General features: G+C 34.5%; 2 pseudogenes; both read right to left on the bottom strand.

Annotated features, from left to right (window-relative positions):
• LOC137238605 (uncharacterized) lies at positions 1-9172 on the bottom strand (annotated as a pseudogene).
• A 116-nt stretch (positions 9173-9288) lies between these two features.
• Positions 9289-10034, bottom strand: LOC137238596 (uncharacterized; annotated as a pseudogene).
• Between the last annotated feature and the right edge of the window lie 5188 nt (positions 10035-15222).

Below are 15222 nucleotides of genomic sequence, written 5' to 3'. Positions count from 1 at the left end.
TTAACTATTAACAATTTTGGATTCATAAATATAATGTCTGTTTTTTCTCTGCAAGCCCTGTTCATTAATTAAAGATTTAATTTGTAAATAATCACATGGGGAATTAGTGCATATGGCGCCAGAAAAAATTGCTTCCCCATCCTCAGTACTAATGACCGTATAGTGATTCTTTTTGAAGCGATCATCCACCTTATAAAGAATAAAATGGTTTGCCACTAAAAGGATTCATAAAGTAAAGTGTCTTGCGCCCTGCTCATTATCGCCTGAAAAGCGCAAAGTCAGCAAAGCTAATTTCTCACTTGATACTACTTCAGGTGTTGGGAAAATTCATGCAGGGATTTTCTGATTAAAGATGAACACTCACGGACCGTGAATACCAGCATTGCACTTTGTTTTGTATCCTTGCCATCAAAATCAACAAGTGACTCCAGGAAAATAAAAACGATTTCCTCTAGGTGCTAATAATTCCCAATTTGGCCCGCATTCGCCACCAAGAAAATTAGACTCATCTTTTTCGCGCGCTTTCGTTTTGACTTCTTTAAAAACGCTATCAAGATTTTTTGAACGGCTACGTTGTGAATAGCTTGCTGAACTGGTGACACCTAATTTTGGCACTAAACTGGCCTTGTTTACGCGTATTATTATCTATATTGTTTCTTGTTTTAAAGTCTGAACATTTATTTAATTATTTAATTACTTCCAGATTTTTTTCGATTTTCGAAACTGCACAGCCAGCGATTTCTTCTTTTTTTGTTTTTTTACTTTCCTTCTAGTCTAAACAATAACTTTGAATATATGGACTCTCTTCTAGGTTTTTAGTTAACTATTTGCCATAAGCAGACGTGGAGGATTTCTAGTGATTTTGAAAAAAAAATGTTTGACGAGGAATTAATTGATTGTGTTCGACGACATGAGGTGCTTTATAATAAAGCCTTACTGTGATATAGATTGCCAGAAAAAAAGGAGGCAGCTTGGACACAAGTGGCCCACGATTTAGGAGCAACCGGTAAGTAAAATGTATTTGTGAGTTTTTCCTAGATTAGTAATGTGGTATTTATAGAGGTGCTCCAAACGTTGGCAGCCGTTGTGAGAAAAGTATTCTCGTGAATTGAGGAAGTTTGACGCACCATCAGGAAGTGGCGCGACAGAGATTGTCACTTGGCCATTATTCAACAATATGAAGTTTTTAAAGGAATTCCTTAAGGCCCGTCCGTAAGTTTTGTTGCGAAAATATTATACAATTTGTGTAAGTAGATGCAAAAGCTTAGCTAGTGGTAAATATAGAAATATATGCATAGTGAAAAGTAGATTTAGATAGAGACCGGGACCACAACGAGTTTTTGGGTACTTATCGTGATTTTTTTGTTAATTTTTCCTGTTAAAAAATCTATTTTTAACAGATTTAACTTTATAATTCGAGATACTTTTTAACAATTTCGGTGAGCAAAATATTCATCATCATCATCATCATCATCCTCCTCCTCAACTCCTATTGGAGCATAGGGCCTCGACCACCGACTTAAATCTTATTCTGTTAGGTGCAGTTCTTGTGATGTCATTCCACGTATATCCTGCGTCTTCGAGTTCTTTATCCACAGTTCTGCGCCAAGTTTTCGCAGGTGCACCAGGTCGTCGGCTTCCTTGTGGATTCCATCGCAAAGCTTGTCTGGCTATATTTACTGGAGGTCTTCTGAGAATGTGACCAATCCACGACCATTTACGCTTGGTTATTTCTGTGGTAGCCTTAGGTTGATTTGTTCTAGACCATAAGTCGTCATTTGAAATTCTTTCCGGCCATCGAATTTTCAGGATTCGGCGCAGACATTTATTAATAAAAACTTGTAGACGTTTCTGAATTGAAATTGAGCTTTTCCACGTCTCGCAAGCATAAAACAGTACTGATTTAACATTCGAATTAAACAGTCGAAGCTTCGTTTTTAAAGATATTTGGCTGGACCTCCACACGTTTGCCAGTTGCCCAAAAACCATTCTTGCTTTGTTTATGCGAGACTGAACGTCCTCATCTGCACCGCTCTTATTTGAGACAATACTACCAAGATAAACAACGGACTCTACACCTTCGATTTCATTTTCGTCATTTCATTTTCGGGTGGAACCAATTCTTCCAGATTCGCAAGATTATTAAAAGATATAATTTATTATAACCGCACTGCGTTACCCAGCCTTTACGCAAAAAACACACCACTGAGTGAAACTGACAGAGCAACTGTTGCTGAACAGCAGTGCCAATTGCATTCATCAATTGAAAAAATGGTAACTCAGAGTGGGTTGAAAACGAGCCCGATCGTATTCGTTTTGGACATTTGAAATGACCGGTCGTGGATGGAGAAGTTGTAGAACAGAAAATCTAAACTTAGAGGAAAATTAAAAGTTAAGTTTTTGAAATCGAATTAAGACTTTAAATTTGTTAAAATAAGAACGTTAAACATTTATTATAACCAAAAATATAACGGCCGCCCACGCAGAAACGTGTTCTGCACAAAAATACTATGGACCCGACCCCCGGCTTCGGAGGTACCCGCGGGTCTTTTTTCGGTTTTTCGTTAATATCTTTTGAACGCTTTAAAATTTTTGTTTTCCGCCTTCGGATTATTAATACCGATGTCAAGGCGCGTCGTTTGACACCTCTCTCGATATTTTTGGTAGCGTATTAACAATCGACCCCTCAACTGGACTATTACCCCGTATTTTTGCGCAGAACACCTTTCTGCGCTTATAAAAAATAACCCTGGGCTACGCCATGCCAAGTCCGGGTGTGTGGTATAACAGCGGCTACCGCCACGGTGATGCATAATTTTTTTTGTGGGTACAAACACAACAACAACCACATGAAAACCACCAACTTCAACTGCAAATATCTCTGGACAGAGAAAAAAATTTTTCTTTCCCGCCTTCGGATTATCGTTCTCGAGATTAATACGCGCCTTTTGACACCTCTCTCGTTATTTTTGGTAGCGTATTAGCAGTCGACCCCTCAACTAGACCATTATCCAAAGACTCGCTCTCATGGGTGGAAATGCGTCTTTTGACACTTTTCGAATTATTAAGTGGTATGCTGTCGTATAGAATTACCCATCATTTTAGGGGTAATATCTTTGGTAAAACAAACCCTCCATTAATTTGACCACCAAATTTCTTTAAAAATAACCAATTTTACAATTATTCATGCAGCCTACCTGATGTCTAGAGAAATATTTGAGGCATATCATTTTGTTTTAACAAAATCATAAGCTATTGCAACTCAGATTACCTTTCAATGAATTGCTCTTCAGTAGGCTGTAAGGCTGTATTACAAAGGGTTGGATTTTATATAAGGTGCCACGATTTTCAAACTTTTGCTGATTTGTAATGTAATGTAATGTATTTATTTATTACGGCTTTCCTAAGCCTAACTTAAATCTATTTTACATGTTTATAATTGTCTTCTGGACTATGCAATCTAGAATAGTTACATCTATGTCCTACCTTGGAGTACTATGGATGGGAGACTTCCAGATCATGCGAACAAAGCGTTGTGCTTGTGTAGTATGTAGGCATTTTACGCATGTTAGTAAAGCGCGAAGGCAACATCTGCACGGCGATGCACTGAGTTAATCGAGTGATGCGCTTCAGTATGTGCTTCGGCAACCTTTTTTGTATGCGTACAAGAGCTTGGAAGTCTTGGCGCTACATAGCAATATAGAGTATAGTTTCGCTGCACTTCTATCGATGCTATGGAAGTCCGCCTGTCCAGCACTAAATTGGTAGTGTTCTGCAATAATTGTACAATTTTTTTTTAAATTTATTGGAATGACATGATTTAATATCATTCGGTAGTTCATTATAGGATTTAAGACCTTTATAATACAGATTACATTTGTCTGCTTCAGTTTTATAAGCCGGCAGATTAAAATCATTTTTATTACGAGTATTTACAGAGTGTATATCTTTTACATATTTTATATTCGTCCTCAAATACGCAGGCAAAGTTCCTTCTATTATGTTTTTAATAAATTTTATGGTATAATAAAAAAGTTGCTGTCTAATGCTAAGCCAATTAAGAGAGCATAGCATGTCTCTGATAGGTGTGTCATACCGTTTTTTGAGAATGAATCTCATAGCGCGGTTCTGTTGCTTTTGTAGCTTGTATATCTGACTATCTCGCAAGATGAAAAATATAGTTGGGCAATAAATAAAATGAGGTTCGATTATAGACCTGTAGACGATGATTTTATACCTTCTATTTAAATATTTGCAGGTTCGTTGTGTAAAATATAACTTTATCGCTATTTTTCCTACCGTATAATCCACGTGCTCGTTGAAATTCAGCTTATCATCTATTTTTATTCCCAAGTATTTTAAGGTGCTGACTTTTTCAATTAGTTCGTTATTTATATTTAAGTTTTGTAGCTCACTGTTTTGAAAATTGCGTCTAGATATAACCATAAATTTCGTTTTATTGACATTCACTTTTAGTCTGTTTACGCATAACCAACCATATACGCTGTTAAGATCTTCTTGCAGCTTAGCATATATTTCAGTAATATTGTTCCCACTTATCATCAGCAAACAATTTTATTTCACAGTGCTTAATGGAGCTAGTTATATCATTAATATATATATTGAACAGTATGGGTGCCAGCACAGACCCTTGAGGTAGACCAACAGGTACCTCCCTTTTATCCGATACGGACGTTCCAATCACTGTTCTTTGGTATCTGTTAATTAGGAAGTATTGAAACCATTTTAGTTCTATACCAGAAACGCCAATGCAAGAAAGCTTTTTCAGCATTAAGTTTTGGTCGATCGTCTCGAATGCACGCTTTAAATCCAAAAACACAGCTAATATGTATTTTTTCCTGCTTAAGTCTTCTTTCCAGTTAGCTACAACCAAATTCAAAGCACTTTCACATGAATGTTTCTTTCGAAAACCAGATTGTTGAGGTATAATAATTACATTATCTTCAAAATATTTTACCAGCTGATTTTTTACCACTGTTTCCAAAATCTTTTCATCACATTGTAACGTGTTAATAGGTCTTATCTCCTCAGCTTTGATGGTATTTTTAACTTTTTCTAATGGCACAACTATAGAAGATTTCCATAAACTAGGAACGAGACCTTTATCTAAGCTCTCATTAACAAGTTGAGAATAGAAGAAACCTGTATACGTTATGGAGTATTTAACGACTCCTTCCGACACAAGTTTCTTCCCTCCAATTTTATTTTTAAACTTACTTACTATATCAACTATCTCTGAAGTGGATACTTTCTGAAACTTAAAAACATTAGGGCCATTTTGCTCATCTATAGTACCTTCATTACTAAAAGAAGTAGGAATATTGATGCTAATCTCCAATATACTATCAATGAAATAGTCGTTCAAAGACTGCGCTATTTCATTTTCCTCTGTGTAGAGTTGGTCGTTTATTTTAATTTTTTTAGTACCATTATTTTCTTTAGCCATGCTTATGGAATTTCTCAAGTTTTTCCACATGACCTTACTATCACCAGCACTATGGTTGATTTTGTTTTCCATGTACTTGGCTTTTTTATCTTAATTAGCCGTTTATATTGGCGTTTCGCACTATAATATTCACTCCATTCTCCAGTGGATAGGCTGATCTTGTAAAGATTTAGCTTACGTTTATTTAAGTTAGCCAGCTCAAAATCATACCACTTGTTCATAAGTTTGACACTGACTTCTTTAGAGTATGTCAGGGTGGTCACTGCGCTTGATAGCGTATTATATAGGAATGTTGCCTTATTTTCGATACTCAGATTTTCAAAGTCAGTGTAGTTAAGCTGGCGTAATTCATCAACAAGGCTGTCGCTTGTATAATTTTCCCAGGAAATTATTGTTCTCTTCGTTCTCATCTGAAATAACTTATGTAATTTGATTTTGAATTTAATCGTTTCATGATCTGAAATCTGAAACTCTTCTAATTTTAAACATGATATAGAGCTACTATCTGTAAATAACAAGTCGATCAATGTATCTGTCTTATCGCCCTTTCGTGTATAAAAATCTATTTTTTGCTCCATAGCAAAGAATCGAAATAAGTCAACTAACTGTTTACTATAAGTTGTGCTCTTGTAAAGGTTTATATTGAAATCGCCCACGAAGATAATATTATCCTGTGTTACGCAGTTATTATTTAAAATGTCGTATAAGTACGTTATAAATTCTGCATCACTTGAGCTCGGTGAGTGATATATCAGAGCTATTTGATATTGGGGGAAAATATTTTTAACTTTTAGTATAATACACCAGATGTTCTTGTTTAATGTTCTGTTGTAACTTATTGAGTATTCAATTGTTTCATTTATATATATTAGCACACCGCCTGTGTGCCTGCTGTGGGAATCGCACCGTACAAGTTTATATGTTTGTATCTGTAGCTCTTGATTCGTTATTTCTTCAATCGAACAAGTCTCCGAACAAAATATTAAATGTGGTTTATGTACATCTATCAGACGCTCTAGTTCAGCTTTATTGGCGACGATACTACTAATATTTAAATATATACAACTTAGCTCCTCTGGTATTCGTTGCTAAACTCGTGCCTTATTTCTTGGTTGCGAATATTTTTTATACGCAGGACAATCTTTGCTGAAGGCGTAATGGCTAACATCGACGTCAATAACTTTTTTTTGAACAAGTTCGCTACAGTTTACACATTTAACAATGTTAGATGTGCACTCTTTTCTATCATGGGGTCCAGCACATTTGCTGCAAGCTACTTTATTCGTGCACTCAGCTGCTTTGTGCTTATATCCCAGACATTTAAAACACCTCAGAACACTTATATGCTCGTAAGCGACGCAAGTATCCCACTCTATATATAGTTTCTTTTGTTGCAACACATTATCGAATGTTACTGCATCTGTTTCCACTAACGCAATATAGCTTACTTCTCTACGATTGGTATTTTCATACAGTTTTAACACTTTAAAATCCTTTCCGTTACATGAGTCATTTTGCTTAGTTAAGCATTCTACCAAACGCTCATTGCTAACTTTTTCAGTTAAACCAACAATTTTTATTTTCTTTTTTATTTCATCCTTATTTTTTGTTTTCTCTGCTTCGTAATCGTTTCCAATACCTTCTCTTACCTTTAGCTGGACTTTTTCACAGGCGTCTTTATTTTTACATTCTACAATAATCGCACCACTATTTACTTCTTTAACATTTTTAACAAGGCCTTCGGTAGGTTCGACAACTTTTTTTAGAGCTTCCTTGGTTTCCTTAGCTTTTTTGCCCCTCTTTTTCGGTTTAATGACAATTTTATTCTCATTTACAGAAGCGACCTGAGCATAAGATAGTTTTTCTGGCTGATCATTTGCCACGCGTAAATCGTTAAGCAATTCATTGCTCTTTTTTAATTCATTAGATAAATCTTTTACTATCTCATTCTTCATTGCAATCAATTTTACTTCTATGTTATGCTCTAAAAGGGAGTTGAAGTCCGTAATAATGCTACTTTTAATCTGGGAGAATTTATTACAAAATATCTGCTCGACTATCTGTTTAATATCAACGGCTTTCATTTTTGTTTCTTCACATTTAATAATCAAATGTTTGATTTCCACAAATTTAGTATTGGTATCCGATAATGCACATACATTACAGAACCATTTTATGTTCATATTATCTTCTATTATCTTTTTTTCATTTCTTTTAATATTACTGCATTTCAAGCAGAAACTATAGCCACACCCACCAGAGCATGCTACTATGTCATCTACCTGAAGCAGTTTTGCAGGACATTGTTTGCACTCTGCTGGCATTGTAAATGTATATCTTTATAAGAAAATGTAAAAGATATGCAACTTTACATGGCAACTTTGTGATACACAACTTTAAATATTCGCAAGACTGGTTTGAAAAAATAACCTAAAAAATATGTATAAATATATATTTTTCTAACGTGATGGCAGCCCTGTTTTAGGCTGACACTGTTCACTCTTTTATGTCTTCCACTTGCCCTTTCTATCATTCACCTTTGTAAACAAATTCAATGCTTATCAGGCGCTAATTTTTCGCGCTAAGTTAATGATAGCAAAGAAAAGTCAAAAACACAAAATAAAGAGCACAATTAGTAGCGACAGTATAGCAACAAAGCGGCTTGACAGGTTGTTGATGTTCTCACCCGTACTCAGCGTATCAGCAGGCGTTTGTGTGAAAGTGTGCTTGGCGATGTTTGCAGCGCGCCGACTGCGGTAATGGCAGCACAGCAGATAGCTTTTGCAAATTACTAACCACCTATGTAAATACTCCACTCTCCCAAACTATGTTTTTAGATTTGTCCACTTGAATACAGCTTCCCGCACCTGTTGTTAGATGTTGTACGTTTTTTTTTAGCGCTTTTGTATGTTGTTTACTATTTTTTTGTTTAATAAAAACACGGAGCACGTATCAAAACGACCGTCTTGTTCTTCTCTGTTCTGTAAAAGGGGTAGAGGGGGTCCTAAAAATCACAAAATTATCATCCGCAACTCTAGGAAACTCTTAGTTTATGAAATATAAGCTTTTTAATTTCCAAATTTAGTAAAATTTCAACTTAAGTCCTGCACTTAAAATTCGGGTCGCACATGTCGATAGCGGTATCAAAAGACGCGTATACTTACTAGGCTTATATTTCATAAACTAAGAGTTTCCTAGAGTTGCGGATGATAATTTTGTGATTTTTAGGACCCCCGCCACCCCTCGAAAAAAAGAAAAGTTGGAAAATCATGGCACGTTATTCTAAATATTCCTTCCTTTTCACCAGGAAAAGAATGATATTCTTCCTTTCATATCAATCACGGCTGCCAGACTGTTTTTATATCAGTTTGAAACTCATCCAAATTAAGACCAATAACTAAAAAATATGAATTAATACCCCTAGATACACGATAAACTCTTGCAATATTCGTACAAGACATGTACTCGTTACCTAATCGATTACTTCCTCGTCACCGATAACTAGGTCATCAATTTTACTTTCACTTATTTTAGGGTCAGTTATATTTACATAGCAGTGCATTGCATTGCATGAGTATTGTCACTTATGAAATCTGTTCAATGCGATGAATGTGTAATCGATTACTCAACGCATGGCTACATGGCGTACGACATAGAAGTCTGTAGAATTTTGATTTTTATGTCACTTGCCGTATCGGTTGTCATTTTATTGTTTACATGTGTCATTTGATATTTTAAAAAAGCGGGAAAACAAGTGAATTCGCAAGAAAAAGGTAAACATAAACTTTGAACTAAAATAATATAAAATATATTTCTGTAATTTATCTTTTAACAATTTTGGATTCATAAATATAATATCTGTTTTTTCTCTGCAAGCCCTGTTCATCAATTAAAGATTTAATTTGTAAATAATCACATGGGGAATTAGTGCATATGGCGCCAGAAAAAATTGCTTCCCCATCCTCAGTACTAATGACCGTTTAGTGATTCTTTTTGAAGCGATCGACCATTTGTCCAAGAATAAAATGGTTTGCCACTAAAAGGATTCATAAAGTAAAGTGTCTTGCGCCCTGCTCATTATCACCTGAAAAGCGCAAAGTCAGCAAAGTTAATTTCTCACTTGATACTACTTCAGGTGTTGGAAAAATTCATGCAGGGATTTTCTGATTAAAGATGAACATTCACGGACCGTGAATACCAGCATTGCACTTTGTTTTGTATCCTTGCCATCAAAATCAACAAGTGACTCCAGTGGCGCTTGAAGCGTAATAGTTGTTGATGAACATGCCATTCGGGACCAACTGCATTTGGAAAATAAAAACGATTTCCTCTAGGTGATAATAATACCCAATTTGGCTCGCATTCGCCGCCAAGAAAATTAGACTCACCTTTTTCGCGCGCTTTCGTTTTGACTACTTTAAAAACGCTATCAAGGTTCTTTGAATGGCTACGTTGTGAATAGCTTGCTGAACTGGTGATACCTAATTTTGGCACTGATGCTGATGACGTTGGCATTTAGCACCCCTCCTTCACCCCGATTAAGACATCGCAAAAGCGAAAGTGACATTAAACTGGCCTTGTTTACGCGTATTATTATCTATATTGTTTCTTGTTTTAAAGTCTGAACATTTATTTAATTATTTAATTACTTCCAGATTTTTTTCGATTTTCGAAACTTCACAGCCAGCGATTTCTTCTTTTTTTGTTTTTTTACTTTCTTCTTTTTTTGTTTTTTTACTTTCTTTCTAGTCTAAACAATAACTTTGAATATATGGACTCTCTTCTAGGTTTTTAGTTAACTATTTGCCATAAGCAGACGTGGAGGATTTCTAGTGATTTTGAAAAAAAAATGTTTGACGAGGAATTAATTGATTGTGTTCGACGACATGAGGTGCTTTATAATAAAGCCTTACTGGGATATAGATTGCCTGAAAAAAAGGAGGCAGCTTGGACACAAGTGGCCCACGATTTAGGAGCAACAGGTAAGTAAAATGTATTTGTGAGTTTTTCCTAGATTAGTAATGTTGTATTTATAGAGGTGTTCCAAACGTTGGCAGTCGTTGCGAGAGAAGTATTCTCGTGAATTGAGGAAGTTTGACGCACCATCAGAAAGTGGCGGGACAGAGATTGTCACTTGACCATTATTCAACAATATAAAGTTTTTAAAGGAATTCGTTAAGGCCCGTCCGTAAGTTTTGTTGCGAAAATATTATACAATTTGTGTAAGTAGATGCAAAAGCTTAGCTAGTGGTAAAAATAGAAATATATGCATAGTGAAAAGTAGATTTAGATAGAGACCGGGACCACAACGAGTTTTTGGGTACTTATTGTGATTTTTTTTGTTAATTTTTCCTGTCAAAAAATCTATTTTGAACAGATTTAACTTTATAATTCGAGATACTTTTTAACAATTTCGGTGAGCAAAATATTGGGTGGAACCAAGTCTTCCAGATTCGCAAGATTATTAAAAGATATAATTTATTATAACCGCACTGCGTTACCCAGCCTTTACGCAAAAAACACACCACTGAGTGCAACTGACAGAGCAACTGTTGCTGAACAGCAGTGCCAATTGCATTCATCAATTGAAAAAATGGTAACTCAGAGTGGGTTGAAAACGAGCCCGATCGTATTCGTTTTGGACATTTGAAATGACCGGTCGTGGATGGAAAAGTTGTAGAACAGAAAATCTAAACGTAGAGGAAAATTAAAAGTTAAGTTTTTGAAATTGAATTAAGACTTTAAATTTGTTAAACTAAGAACGTTAAACATTTATTATAACCAAAAATATAACGGGAAATTAGAACAGAGAACGTTTATTAAATTAATAAGAAAACAAGGACAAATAAAATTCACTTTAAATAAAACTAACTAAATATAAGCACAAAAATAAAAGAGAGTTTTTATTATAAGAGCGAGTGCGTGTTGGTACAGAACCCGACTTTTTAAAGGTCCGTAAATGGATCACTTTCATGGCGACCGTGGGCCGAAGGCCTGTAAATGCGGCGAGTGGCCATTATTCAAGCCTCCCAACAGGCGTGGGGGCACTAATTAAAGTGGGAAAAAAACCAAAAAAAAATTTTCTTTATAAAATCGAAAACCGACAAAAAATTATAAAATCGAAGAAAAAGGAAATATTAACAAAATTACAACAAATACACATATTCACAAAAATTTAAAAATCTACAAAAAAAAAACATAAAATCAAATAACAATCCAAAAAAAAAGTTATAAAAATGCAAAAATCTAACAAAAAATTAAAAACTACACAAAAAAATGTTTCTTTAAAAAAGTAAAAATTACAAAAAAATACAAAATTTAGAAAAAACTCTATAAAGAGGGAGAAAATTAAAAAAAAAAATTTAAAATATTTAGAAATCTACAAAATTTAAAAACCCTTACAAAAATATATTAAATTCAAGTTGGAAGAAATATGTACAAAATACATTGAACATTTAAAATTTCTAAAGCATGGTGGAATCACCAGTTAAAAACATTTAAAAACTTAAACTATGCAAATATTTATATGAAAAACTACAGTTACATCAAAAATATATATGTGGAAAATACAAAAACTACATAAATTAAAACTATATGGAAAGATTTTTATTATAAGTTTTGGTGGAAAACGGCACTAGCCACGCCATAACGGAACCATTATACGGCATATATTTGTTGAAAAACGGCACTAGCCACTCCACTTCCATAACGGGACCATAAGAAGAAGAAATCCAGCAACAAAGTGACGCCATCAAGCAGCAGCAGAACAGCAAGCGCAGCGGCAGAACTGGAGGCGCAGCAGCAGAACAGCTAGCGATGCAGTAGGCAGCAGATGGTATGACGCACAGTGTGCGAAATAATTCTCATTGTCATATAAATTCATACTTATATATATATTTCATTCGATATTCATACCTATTAAATTCTTTTTCAATTTTCATACTTATATACATATTTCGATCGACATTATACCTATTACAAATCTATTTTGAATTGTATTCACAATTGGAAAATATAAAAATAAAATAATAATAATAATAAAAATGGGTGAAAAATGTGATGAATACTACATAGGCACAACTAAACGGCAACTGGGTATACGGCTAAACAAACACAGAACAGATGCGAAAAATAAAAAGATGACAACGGCTCTCGCGCACCACCTTACAAAGAGTAACCATACAGCGGATTTTGACCATGCACAAATATTAGACATAGAAAAAAGAGAAAAAACACGACTAACTTTAGAGAGCTTAATAATACAACAAAAAATACACCAGGTTATGAATTTCAAACAGGACGCCAACAATATAAGCAACATTTATACCGCAGTTGTACAAAGAGCGAAGAGATAATCACAAATCAGTGATAGTTAGTAATATGTAAATATGTTTGTTTGTATTATACTGTGATATTGTAATTAGTTAAATAATCAATGTAAGTAATAATTGTCAAGATTGAATTTTCGTGTTTATTGTTGGAAAAAGTGGTTAATTTTTATATACATATTTGATATATTTTCAAATAAAACAGCTTTCTGAAAATGACGGTGTAAGCGTCGAAACGCGACAAAGTAACACAAAAACAACAAAGTGCACTTATTTAAAACGACCACTAAAGCTCTACCCAGCAAACCAAATAATAAAAATATTTTACTTATGTTAATTTTCCCCATTTGCAACGATAATTTTTCATAACTACGCCAAAATTACATTATACTTAATTAATTACATGAATCACTACAAAAATTATAATTTTCCACATACATATGCATAAATATACAGGTAGGCACTGTGGGACAAAAACGGAAAATTTTTATTAGCTTTAATATTTGGTCAGCAAAAAAAGGTTCCAAAATTAATAATTAACCATTTAAATAAAATTTTAGTTTTAGTCCCACTCTGCCCTACAGTGGGCTCCATCAGTGGACGTCCGCGTTAAAAACAAAAAATACATGATTACACTTTTCTTTAAAGCGGTGGTTCCGTAAATAACCAAAAGATTTTTTTGCGTGAACGGTGGTTCCGCGAAAAACCAATGAGATTTTTTTTGACTTAAAAGCGGTGCCTCCGTGTATAAATATAACATAACATTTTTTTTTATCCCGGTGCGTCCGAGGATATTTATATTACAAGTTTGGAAAGATGCGGTGCGCCCGTATCTATAAAAATAAAATCATACAATTTTGACTTTAAACGGTGCGTGCGTGAAAAAACATAATTTGATAATACTTTGGGTTTCTTTTACAATACATACTTGCACAAATTTCTTTTTACAATATCTTCATAAATTTCCTTTAAAAATACTTTCATAATTTTCTTTTGAGCTCAACTTAAATCAGTTTTATAATCAAAATTCAGATTTTCATTAAATTACCTGATAATTCTTTAAATTTGACTCTCTCAAATTCCGCTTGCCTTTCATTCTGCATAACTTTTTCTTCAAGCATGATACATTTTCGAATAATTTTCTCGTCCAAATTCAATTTTCTTTAAATTCAATTTCGATTCAATCTTCATAAATAAATCCCACACATCTTGCTCAAGTAAAGTTTGAATATTTCGTCTTTTCGTTCCAATATATATGTTTCTTAGAAACAAGAAAGTAGTTCCCAAAATTTCAAAGCAAGACTCAGATTACGAAAATTCAGATTCCAATTTCAAAAATTTTAATTCCGAAAGTTTCGATTCCGAAAAATCTTGATTTTAAAAGCCCAGTTTCCGAAGGATCAACCACATATTCGCCCAGTACAATCAAAAAGCTTGTTGTTAGACTTTCTTTGTCCGGAGAATTTCACGGATTTGAGGAATTGCCCGAAACACATATTTCAACTCCTCCTAATTCCGATACAAATATGGCAACTCCTGAGGAAAAAAGATCGTTTATCGGCATGTGCGCTGGTATAATTCGTGAAAATTATAGCGGTGAGCCCCTGAGTCTTGAATCTTTCATTAATAAAATTGATTTAATCGAAGAATTTGTCGACGGAAATTTAACTGGCACTTATATTTCATTTATTAAATCCAAACTCGATGGTAAAACTCGAGAAGCTATACCAACTCAAATACTTTCAGTTAATGATATAAAACTAGCACTACGTAACCGTATAAAACCCGACAACTCCAAAGTTGTGGCCGGAAAAATTGCAGCTTTGCAAGTTAATAATAATAAATACACCGATTTTGCAAAACGCGTCGAGGAATTGTCTGATTCTTAGAGAGTTCGCTCATTATCGAAGGGATTACTCGGGCCAAAGCCCATAAAATGGCCATCGAGCAAACAGTTAACGTTTGCTGATGGAACGCAAAAACCTGTTTAGTCAAATCAATCCTCGCTTCAACCAATTTCTGACGTAGTAGCTAAATTGATTGTAAAGCAATCAAATGAAATAAAAGAGCGCCATGTTTTAGCATTTAAGGCTCGGAACAATAACAATTTCAGAAATTTTCAAAGTAATAACCAAGGTCGAAATTTACAAAATCAAAGTCGTAACTTTAACAGTTATAGACAAAAAGGACCATCTTTTAGTAACAGTAACTATGGAAACAACTTCAATCGCGGCAATCAAAGGCAAAATTTCCGTTCCGGAGGCGGAAATGGGCATCAGTCTAATAATAATAATAAAGCAGCAATGGTCGTACTAGCAATAATAACGGTTCTAACACTTCCAATAATAGAGGTAGAAATGCAAGTGTCCGGACTTTAAACAGAGAAGCCCCTCATGAGCGAACACTGAGGGACGACGAGACAAATTA

Source organism: Eurosta solidaginis, chromosome 1 (assembly GCF_040869045.1).
Source record: "Eurosta solidaginis isolate ZX-2024a chromosome 1, ASM4086904v1, whole genome shotgun sequence".
Taxonomy (NCBI): Eukaryota; Metazoa; Arthropoda; class Insecta; order Diptera; family Tephritidae; genus Eurosta; species Eurosta solidaginis.
The sequence above is the reverse complement of the archived record's forward strand: the minus strand, read 5'-3'. Positions and strand labels throughout refer to the sequence as shown.